The sequence below is a fragment of the Kogia breviceps genome, chromosome 11 (genome assembly GCF_026419965.1).
Source record: "Kogia breviceps isolate mKogBre1 chromosome 11, mKogBre1 haplotype 1, whole genome shotgun sequence".
Lineage (NCBI taxonomy): Eukaryota > Metazoa > Chordata > Mammalia > Artiodactyla > Physeteridae > Kogia > Kogia breviceps.
In genome coordinates, this window is record NC_081320.1 from 4477120 (window position 1) to 4489009 (window position 11890).

Sequence of the window (11890 nt, forward strand, 5' to 3'; positions counted from 1 at the left end):
GAGCCCCACAGAGAAGCAGACGTAGTTGGCATCTATTTCAATAGCCCTGAGATACTATTCTAATATGTAGCTAGGGTTGAGAAACACTTTGAGACCAACTTTAGCTCACAAGAGTGCTTGCTTTTTTGCTCTTTGACCCCATAAGCCCTGGGGCAAACACACTATTTCATGTGTTTCTGTCTTTCAAAGGCAATTTAAAGAGCAACCACCACTACCAATACCTCACAACCATCAGGAAAAGTTCTAGTAAAATTACGTTCTGGAAGTTCAAGTCAAAGGACCAATCAGAGTCCATTTAAAATTACTCTCAAACTGCACCTCCAACAGATATAGGGTTTTAGGTTTCATTCAAAATGGCTTGCAATTTTCTTATGGAATTGTTACTCCCTCTTGTATTCCCTGCTCCAGGCTGTAGTCAGAGCAAACTTGGTCTCCCACAACCCCAGCCCAAAGCCTGCAGCTCTCCAAGGTAGGTGGAGACTAACCCAGGGTGTGAACTATCCAGCTCGGAACAGTTCCTGGACCGCAGCCTTCTGCCTTACTCTGTGAGTTGGTTTGCGCTGAAAGTTTGATTCTCACCTTCTATTCCCTTCGTGAAAATCCCATTATCTCTAACAGCTGTGTGCCAAGAAAAGACATGAATTTTGTTTAACAACAGAAGGATACCAAACTTGTTTTTCTAGGTAGCCTTAGGCAAAACCGTTTTAGCTCCATGTCTTCACTTATTATATAAAGACTTAAACTTTGTGTAGAAAGAGGGGAGTTGCATTAGGGTGGGAAACTTTTGAAAAAAGGAATTCAATCTCTACAGCACAGGAGAAAGTTTATAATGATGTTTTTTTTTAAATAAAATACAGCCTGGATGGAAAAAGGTACAAATTTGCCGCTAAAATATTATTTGCAATTTATCATTTCTAGATAAATTCATAAAGTGAAAGAAAACCAGGAAGGTGACATACACTGCTTGTGTAAGCCTTGAAATTGATTTCAGAAGCATCAGTGCTCACTACAAAAGAACTTCACAGTTTAATTAGGATGGCTCAAATCCAGCTTCTATATTTAGGATAAGCTGGAAATTACAGTGTAGAAATGAGAATCATCCAGCAACAGTCTAAATGGGGTGGGGGGGGAATCTATAGAAAAAATACCACAGCTTTTCTCAGCTAACCATAAAATTTCTTAACTTTTGTTTTTCAGTGGATACAAATAGAATAATCTCTAAGGATTTTACCAATTCAAGCTGAGGAATGCATTTTTACTAAAATGCCTAAATATGAACTTTTAAATCTGCACCTATACATATTACCTAAATTATTTTTAATACCTGTGTGATCTGCTTAAACACAGATCAATTTGGCAATTAATTTATAACATATCAAAGGAATCTCATTAAGATTCTGAATGTATATAAACATATTTTATACCGCTAATATTTTGGCTTCTTTTTTTAAGTGGTTGGCAGAGTTCTCATGGCACTCTATCATTAATTCCTTAAATATTCCTGTTTTCTTCTCATCATTGGTATATCATCAAATAAATCAGTTCAAACCCAAGATGTTACAGAAAGAACCATATGATTAATTTTTTTTTAATTCAGGAAATGTTTTAAATAATCTTGTACAAGTTATATTGGCTTAACATCCCATAATTTATTAGAGTAGCACATGATTATTTATGACCATAATTATGATTTTTGGATGTCGAACAAGGGTGTTTTTCTTCTTCCTCTTTCTCTTCTTTACAGTGACCTGGGTCTGGGTTTATATACACTTGTCAGTAATTTCCCTAAAAGCAGTTTAAATGCTCTAAATAATATACTCAAAATTGTTAAGAAAATAAATCGCTTCAGTGAGCTGACCTCGGCAGCTCTGATGCACAATGACTATGCAGCCAGAAAGTCGCAGAGAGAAAGTAGAGTCTCAGGAGTAGAGTCTGAAATTCTTTCAAATTAAAGTTACTTGCCTTGGCCGAAGGTTTCATTTTAAATTACAAGGAAGGAAATACTCTAGGTAAAACAACAGCTCTTAGCCAATTGTAACTAACAAATCAATTGCAGGTATCCGGTGCAGAGGCTGAGTGTGCATAGTGGACTACTTTCTCCTCATTTCTTAATTTTGCAATAGTTCAAGCACTGCCCTACTCTGTCACCGGAGTCAGGCCTCTCATTCAGCATGATCATTCAAATTTTTTTTTGAATTTTATTTTTTATACAGCAGGTTTTTATTAGTTGTCTATTTTACACACATCAGTGTCTACATGTCAATCCCAATCTCCCAATTCATCCCCCTACCCCCACCCCCACCCCCACCCGCCACTTTCCCCCCTTGGTGTCCATATGCTTGTTCTCTACATCTGTGTCTCTGTTTCTGCCCTGCAATTTTTTAAATGGTCCAGAATTCACCAAACTCCCACTCTGAAGACCCAATGTAATTAGTTGAGTTTGCTTTGCTTGTGTGTTAATGTAAATTGACAGCAACTACTTAACAGGTACACAAATTAACTCAGTTAATGTCACTTACGGAGAGGGGTTCACACTCTACAGACGAATAAACCGAGGTTAAGTATATACGTCTGTAATCTGGTGCCAAAGCCTTAATGTAGAACCCCTTCCAGGTCATTCCCTGTGCTGTGCCTGTTTCTGTTCCAGGTCTCTGATGAAGCAATTTTGTAAAGATGTACTTGATCCATGTACTTGACACCTGTCTGACATGAGGATGAAAAAAATGAGCACTTCTTGTTTCCCTGAAGCTGTCTAGTAACTGGAGGTGAAACCAACAAAGTTGCTTGTTCTCTTTTTGGGGAAACGCGCGACTTGGGTAAGGGACCATGGCTGGAATAAACACCGTGGGCTGCCTTTATTTTCTATCAAATTAGCTAAACACCCTTGATGCCTTATTGCTTATTTTAACTCAAATTCAAAACCTTCCGTCTCCAACCAAAAAAGTTTCTTACACTTTCAAACGAACTAATCTGGAGGAGAGCCAGTGATTTCTAGGACAAGGCAGGCAAACCAAGCCGGGCAGATCTCGTCAGCCACCCTCATCGTAGGCACAGGCACTGAGCGGACCCCAAGGAGAGGGGCTTTGGACACGATGAGCTGCCGGCCAGCCTGAAGCTATTCATTTTGCTCGAGCGTGCGCTGCTGGGGCTGGCAGGCGCCGGGAAAATGCAGAGAATCAAGGCAGAGGCGGGGCAAGGTCGCTTCCAACGCGGAGGCGCACGACCCAAGAAGGAGATGGTGTGCCTAACACTGCCACCAGGCGGTCGTTCCTGGGAGAGACTTATTCAAATAAAACAAAAACCACGGAGGTTTTCCTGCTAATGATCGGAATCCTACCAAGTCTCAGATCTATCATCAGTTCCCAGCCAAACGGAGGAGTCAATCAGCCAAATGCAGAACCCTGAGTCTTCAGGACAAATAACCCACTTTTCTTCAACACATGAATGGCAGGAAGAAAACAAGAAGGAAAGGGAGCTAGAGGCAGGGAGGGGAGGGAAGCCACCTTAAAGGGCACTTAGAGACACCGATGAAATGCACCGGGTATGTACATCTCCTTCGGATCCGGAGTCAAGCAAATCAACTGTAACAAGCCACTTTTGAGCCAACTGGGGACAGCTGGATATAGGCTGGGTGTCAGGTGATATTACAGAATCATGACTCCTTTTGCTGATAATACTATTGAGGTTTATTTGTAAAAGAAGGGCGCTTTAACTAATAGATAGATAGTATCCACTGGTGAAATAATATAGTATGGAGGATTTCTTTAAAAATAGATCAAAAAAAGGGCAGGGCTGGGGGTAGATGAGAGGAGGCCGGGAGACTGTTGATACCTGTGGAATCCAGGGAATGGACACATGGGGTTATTATACTGTTCTTTATACTTGCATGTTTGAAAATACCTTCAATAACAACTTGTTTCAAAAACCTGCTAGTTTACCGGGGAAGGTATTGATAATTCTGAGTTAAATATGTGTGTATATCTACGTACATACATCTTTTTCATCTGTCCTGTGGCTATAATTCTCTTCACGCACACAGGTACAGAGACTTGCCACCTCGGTTGCTCTTCTATGACACGTGCTGTTGTAAACACTGTCCATCAGATCCTACAAAGGAAAGCTGGCTTTTGAAACAACTTTGATTAAGCAAAGCAGCCACAATTCCTCTTTAAAGGTAGGAGTCCATTTTGTCTTCTCTGGTTAAAGGCTTTTCTCAGTAAGACACGTTAAGCTCTGTAAGGTGTACATTTCCCTGTTCATTCAGTTCTGTGATATGGAAGATTAGAAAACAAGCATATGAGATGTCCATTTCTCTTTTTAAAAAACTCACTCCTTGAACACATCTTAATATAGTCCTCCAGGACTTGGGGAAAAAAAAAACCTAACCTACTTTAATAATAATATAACAGTATGTGAACTCAAATTAACATTTTGTATTCAAATTCCATTTCGTATTCAACTTTTTTGTTGTTGAACACTCGCAGGAAGGCCCCGTTTAATCCTCCAGTGTGCTCTGACATATCAGAGCACAGTCAGCTTTGATTTTTCTGGTTTGAATTTCATAAGAACAAGAACTACAACACAGAGCAACCACTGGTTTACAAAAGGTTAGGGTTATGAAGGAGAAGGAAAGTTTTCCAAACAGGTAAAGATAACAAAGGTATTTTTTACACTGAATTGTTAAAAATTTCACTTAAAAATAGCTATAAAAATATTTCTCACCAGGGCTTCCCTGGTGGCGCAGTGGTTGAGAATCCGCTTGCCGATGCAGGAGACACGGGTTCGTGCCCTGGTCCGGGAGGATCCCACATGCCGCGGAGCGGCTGGGCCCGTGAGCCATGGCTGCTGAGCCTGCGGGTCCGGAGCCTGTGCTCCGCAACGGGAGAGGCCACAACTGTGAGAGGCCCGCGTACCACAAAAAAAAAAAAAAAAAAAAAAAAAAAAAAGAACAAAAAAAGAAAAATATTTCTCACCAAAAACATTTAGTTTTGGTGGTTTTCTTTTTTGTGTCTTTGCTTGGGGATGGCGGGGTGGGATATAAGAAAACATAACAATACGGCCAGGGCAACAGTAACCCTCCTTGTTAATAATGCATTTTATGTTTCTGAATCAAGAAGATCACTTCAGGTGATTAAAAGATGCCAAACAGTCATTGGATAGATTTCAATTTCCCCCAAATGGCCATTTCCATCAATTCAAGAGAGAGGATCTGTTTTGCTTCACAGCTGCCACAAAAGTCTCTGTCTCTGATCATAAACGTACGGGAGAGACTTGAGCACTCCCTTGTTAACTGGTCTCCTGTTTAGGCGTGAAGCTGATCTAGCATCACCCAGAGGGCAGGGGCTCTGCTCCGCAGCCTGGGCTCAGGTCCCAGCTCTGTCCTTTACCATGGGGCTGAGCACAGCAAGTTATTTCATCTCTAGGTGTCCCCAGTTTTAAACTGGGCATAAATCACACACCACTGGCGTGAGGATCCAGGCAAGTCTACACCGTCAGAGCGGTCGGGGGAAATGACGGGGCAGAGCACCCACCCAGCTCCTCGAGGGGCCTGGCCCCCGTGCACGCGCTCCTGGGGCCCTGAGCTTCTGCCTGCTGCCCGGGGGGTGCTCACGATTCTAGGCTCTGCAACTTCTGTTCCCTCCGACTAGACATCCTCTCCCTGTCCCCCCCGCCCCCCGGACCCGTGCCAACTCCTGCATCTCCTTCGGGTCTCACCTTCAACGTCAGCCCTTCCGGAAGCGTTGCTTCACCTCCAGCTGACCTCTGCTTCTGAGAAGGTGGAGTCCCCTGACCATCTCCTTATGATTCCTGGGCTTATTTATTGGAGGTTTCACAACTAAACACCACTCCCGCCGGGCTAAGTTCCAGCAGAGAAGGACGGCCTGCCTGCTCACTGCTCCTACTGTGTGCTTGGCACATGGTAGGTCCAGACTAAACACGTATGACAGGAACGTGCAGTCCATGCAGAACACACAGGATTTTACAGATATCTGCCCAAGGGACAGCCAACCCGTCCTGTGGGAAGGTGCTGGGGAGAGCGGGGCGGCACGGGGTTAGAGGGGCTTCCAAGAGGAAGCGGTTCTTCTAAATCAGATACGCACAGAGATGCAGAAAGACAGGAAAACGGTAGCTACAGCTGATGCTCACATGTCCAGCACTATTCTAAGCCCTCATCATGTACGAATTCTAATTCTTACCGCCCTCCTGCAGAATTAGGAGCTATGATTATTCCCACTTTACAGATGAGACAATTGAGATACGGGGAAGTTGAATGAATGTTCAAGGTCATGCGGCTAGTGAGCAATAGAGCCTCTCACGGACAAGCTGGACAACCCGGGCGTTGCCCTCCTGACCACTGCCCTGCTGCCCAGCCTGGCTCCACTAACGGTGCTGGCGTCCACATGGACACCTGTATGCAGCTGTGCCTACGGCCAGAGCCATTCGTAACAAGGTAGGCACGGGGAGAAAAAGTTCTTTTCTCCTAAACTATATTGTTGTCAGTGTTTATATATATATATATATATATTTTTTTTTTTTTGGTATTTCTTTCAGCTTGTAGAACGAGGCTACATGTTAATAGGTGCTCAATAAATAATTGTTAAATGATCAAGCAGAAGGTTTTCACCTAATATTGCTAAATTGAATCCTGAAATATAACTGCACGGTTTCTGTGATTACTAGGAAAGAGTAAATTAGGAAGAGTACCTACAGGAGTACTCATTATTCTTATAAGAATTCTTGTTATTCTTATAAGAATACTTATTATAAAAATAGGAGGGCTTCTCTGGTGGCTCAGTGGTTGAGAGTCCGCCTGCCGATGCAGGGGACACGGGCTCGTGCTCTGGTCTGGGAGGATCCCACGTGCCGCAGAGTGGCTGGGCCCGTGAGCCGTGGCTGCTGCGCCTGCGCGTCCGGAGCCTGTGCTCTGCAACGGGAGGGGCCACAACAGTGAGAGGCCCGCGTACCACAAAAAAAAAAAAAAAAAAGAATAGGAGCTGTGCAACTTTGGACAAGTTACTTAACTTCTCTGTGCCTTAGTTTCTGCCACTGCAAAATGGGATTATTAAGAGTCCTTGCCTTGTGTGGTGGTTGGGAGGATTAAGCGGGAACATCCACTGAATACGTATAACCCCGCACAGCATCACTGAGTTATGCACCTGGTACACAAATACTGCTTCGCTAGGACCAGTACACCAGCAGCTCCCAGGGACCTGGAACCCTGCCTGGCAGGTGGCACAGGAACAGCATCGGCTGACAGCCCTCAGGATTTCCCAGGGAGCACAGTCTCTGAGTGTCACCCTCCGAAGCCACACCTTCTCTGCTCCCGGAACTCAGATAGCCTTCCACCCTTAGCTCCAGCCACTGCTGTTTTCCTCTTGGGGAAGACTTGTTACTTTCCATCAAGTCACCAGGGGGCAGTTGTAGCCTAGAGCAACTTTAGGGTCTCGGAAGAAGAGGAACAAGGTCACTCACAGCAGCAATATGAAGGGTGTACATGTCAGGGTGGAGAGCGCTTTAACCTTGGGTGACTGGACCTTAAGTCAATGCCGGTGGAGTGGGGGACCCCTATTCCCATCGGCCTCTGCAGCCTCCCATCCCCGGCCCTGTCCAGCCTCACCCTGCAGGACCAGAGCAGAGCCTCAGCCTGAGATGTCAGCAGGCCAGGCGGGCCCAGGCAGAAGGCAGCCCCAAGGAAGAAAAGACCTTTGGCCCCAGGCAGTGGCCTGCCTTCAGCCTGCAGGGGCTGGCCCAAGTCCCAGTCAGGAGGGCCTGGGAAGCAAATCAAGCCTCCTGCCTGGATGCAATTAGCTACGGACAGGCTCTGGGACTCTGTATGCAAATGTACCATAATGCAACCTTAGTTATTCTCCAAAGCCATAACTTCGTTTTTTAAAAAAACCTCATGCAGGGATAGAAATATCAGAGACAAGTGGCCTCTGCTGACCACTGGGTCACCATAGAGGTTCCTGGTCACAAAGCCCTATCCATTAATCACCCTGACAGGAGCAATTTTACGGAGCGTACGTGCTACAAAGGGACTGTTGCATTTCCCTGCTGCACGTGAACTGATGAGGGAATGGATAATTGGAAGCATTTTTGGAAAAACAAATACTATTATCCCCAGCTCTCTTTAATTATAAGTTTAAACAGGTATACATTTGCTCCATTAATTCAATAAATATTTATAAGACATGATATGGTACAGGAGAAACATTTAAACAATAAGCATTAGGAATAAAAGTTGCAGAGAAGCATTTAAGCATTAAAGAGAAAAACATTTTAAAACAAATTCAAGATTTGTTCTCTGCTTCCAAGTGGCTTGCAACTAATTGGGAAGATGCATTATTTACAAGTGAAAAGATAAATGGAATCTACACCCAGATGTGATACATGTTCAGTGAATGGTTTGTACCAGCGGTGATGTACGAAGAGCTCGGAGGAATGAGAGACCATTGACCACTAAAGAAGTTTCAGGAAGGGGGCTGGGACACAAAGGCTTTGAGAGACGAGTAACAGGGAGGAAGGGGAAATTCCACGTATTAGAGTGAAATTTATAGGAGAACTGTTGGGTTTTAGAGAAGAAATTTCTCAGAGAATTGTGAGAAGTAACGTGATTGGAACTATATCATGAACAGATTAAATCTCCAATAATGTATCAGATTATATCTGTCATTTGCTAACAAGGGAGATTGACTCTGGGTGACTTAGGGAAAAAAAAAAAAGATTAGTTATTGGGGGATGTCAGGGTAACTGAGGGATGCTAGGATATCCTGAGGGGCCGACCTGGTAGGCAGCAGCCGGCTGAGTGAGTCCAGGAGCCGTGGCAGCCAGGGTTCTTAAGGGGAGGGATTGCCAGTCCATGGGACTCAGTGTCTCTGTGGTACAGATCTCCTCTCCTCGGCAATAGCATCTTTACACACGCATTGTATCAGAAGCCTTCCCCCTGCGTCAGCAGCTGTGGCCAAGGGGCAGCGCCAGCAGCCCTCCTGTGTATCAAGACCGTCCCCGGAGAAGGGGAACAGGTTGCGGTCCAGGCGACCACGGAGACGTGTCTATCGTACGTAAACTCACACCAGGCGCCAGGCACTTTGCTACACAGTGATGTCCCCTGACTATGACGTTAAGCCCATTCTCTATGAAATGGGAAACCCGAAGGTGCATAGCAGGGAAGAAACAAAGTAAAAATATGTCTTTAAGAAGAGCATTCTATAAGCGAAGTGCCTTTTGGATTTAAAGGTAGAACTGGCTTGAAGTCAGAGGTGTATGTGACATTGGTCCCCAGCAAAATCTGGAGTGTCTGTCAAAGCCATGTCCTCCTGGGCCCCTACACTCTACAACTCTGAAGACATGGATCCGGGGGGGTTGGAATTGGTGTCTGGGGAGACCTCCCCAGCTACTCAGGAGCCACTGAGATAGGAAACCAGACTAGTAATCCTGCCAACAAGCAATGCGAAAAAGCAGCAGACAAAGGAGATGGTGCAGCCTTTGAAAATGATATTGCCGGCTCAGGGACCTGTTTGGAAATGGAGGATCGTGATTAAGGACAAGTTGAGGTGATCCTAACAGTTCAAGGCCAGGGAAAGGGGACAGCACCAGCAAATGGAATAGAGAGAGCAGAAAGGTGACTGGACCATACAGATAATGATTTTGCATTCGTGTCCAAGCAGGACGTCTGAGCAGAGACGGTCAGTAGGCATTGGAACCCAGATGAGAAAAGCAGGTTATCTTCCTAGAGGTTATAATTTGTACATGGGTAATAATGTATGAACAGAATCTATTCAAAATGAAATTAAAATATTAAGATAATAATGAAATCTAAACAGTATTTCAGTGATGCATCTGGATTCAGATTTAACTAACCATAAGAGGTGCTTTCATGAATATTATTTTATTTAACCTTCGCAATTACCCTGTCATGGAACTGAGCTTCAAAGCTCTAAATTATGTAAATTGTCCAAAGTAACACACACATGGGGTGGAGAAGCAAGAATCTGAACCGAGAGCTTTAGATTCCTGAGTTCTTTCTATAACATCTTAGCCCTCCTCGTTAAGAAACAAACAAAACACCTATCCAGCCAGCCAGCAAATAGGAGAAACACTTATATCCTTACTGACACTGTGAAATGCAGATATCTACCTTGTTAATGTCCGTATGTATGGATGATTGTGTTTCTTAAAACCTGAAAAGCCAGGTGAACTAAAGAGATCAAAGACAACAGTCACTGCAGATTCTCAGCCTCGGAGTCAGCCGAGGGAGTGTTTCGGATTCCTCCGTGTCATTGCTACTTAGCCTGGGTACAATTTTGGTTCAAGGTCTTTGATTTGCGGCTTAGCTAGCTAACACGCAGCTCCTTTTCTTCTCCCTATTTTAATAATTCCACAGTGACACCTGCTGGGAAGAAAGCACTGCTCAGCCCCACCCTCACTGGGGGGTCCCGGGCAGGGACGGTGGGGGGGCGGCAGGTTCTCCCTTGCCCTCCTCCAGCAGTTGCTTCTCATCGGGTGAGTGCGTGCGGAGCTCTTCACGATGATTCCTACCCAGGTTCTGGGGCCCTATGAGCTGGGTGAGTTCCAGCCAGGTCCCAAAGCAGCAAGGTCCCCAGGGACTGCCAAGTGAAGGGGACAAGCCTACACCTCCTTGTCGCTGTGTGACTGGCCCAGCTTCCTCTCCCGCCTCTGCATGTGGCCATCCGTCGCCTCCATCACACCCCAGCCATGATACCATCCGTGGGTCTCTGTGATGCTGTACTTAATAACAAAGTAAAATTGAAAAAAAAGTCCCCTGGCGTAGCTGAGAAGAAGATGAGTTCCGCAGAGAGTGCCAAAATGTTTTAGAAATAAACGGCAGACAACAGAGTCACTGCATATTTCACTAGGCAGGATAGTAATTTATGTGATGTATTTTTAACTGTGAGAAGTGATGGGGGAAACCACTTAAATATAATGTGAGTTGAAGATTTGTCAGTTACGTAGCTCATGCAATGGCAGATCTGGAAAACGTTATAAGAATGGAAGGATTACCAACAAAGAACGCCTACAATTGGAGCTCGTATTTGAGTTCCGACTCCCCCTATCGCTGGGAATTTGCTCCTTTCCGGGAATATTTTGCTTTCTGTGGAAGAAGCTGGAATTTTACATTGTCTGTCAAATGTTCTTTTTAAAATCATCTCTCTCCATTTTTGCTTTTATCCCTCAGGTCTCTATTTTAGCCTCTCCATGATGTTGAGCTGGCCAGACACGAACTCCGTGGCCCCCTATTCTCTGTGCCCAAAGAGCAGTTGCCCGACCCAGGAAGACGCCTGTATCCACCATGGTTCCTCACCCGTCTTAGGTGGACAGGCCCTGTGGAGCACAGTGGAGCATTTGCCAGATCTGTGTCCCCCCATAGACGACTCAGGTGGGAGTAAATAGTCTTGAATTTGTCCCTGGAGTACGTGCTGTGTATACTGAGGCCACAACAAGCAGGAAAAAACAGCCTCGCGAGCCGCAGTGACTTCACGGTGAGACACACGCCTCCCCCAGCTGTTACCCAAGCATAGAAGTCTCTTATCTCAGGCTGCCCTTTTCTCCCCCCACCCCCGCCACCCTAACCCCCGCCACCCTTTGAGATGTGCTCAAGAGCCTTTTGGAAAATTCCCGGGTTTCCAAGGGAAAATTTTCTTTATAGATGAAGCAAGCCCTCTAGTGGCGATTTTGCAAGTTACAACCTCTATTTCAAGATTTGTGAGGAGGTGGGTTCAGTTTCTTCTTTCTTCTAACGACGCACCCAGAGCTGGTTCTCCGTAGGAATTGATGTGACTTCCATTCCTTGTTACTTTCGTTCCCCCAAAGAATTCTACACTCCTTTCCCCAGTTTGCAGCATCCCTGAGAAACTTTCTTTTTGTCCAT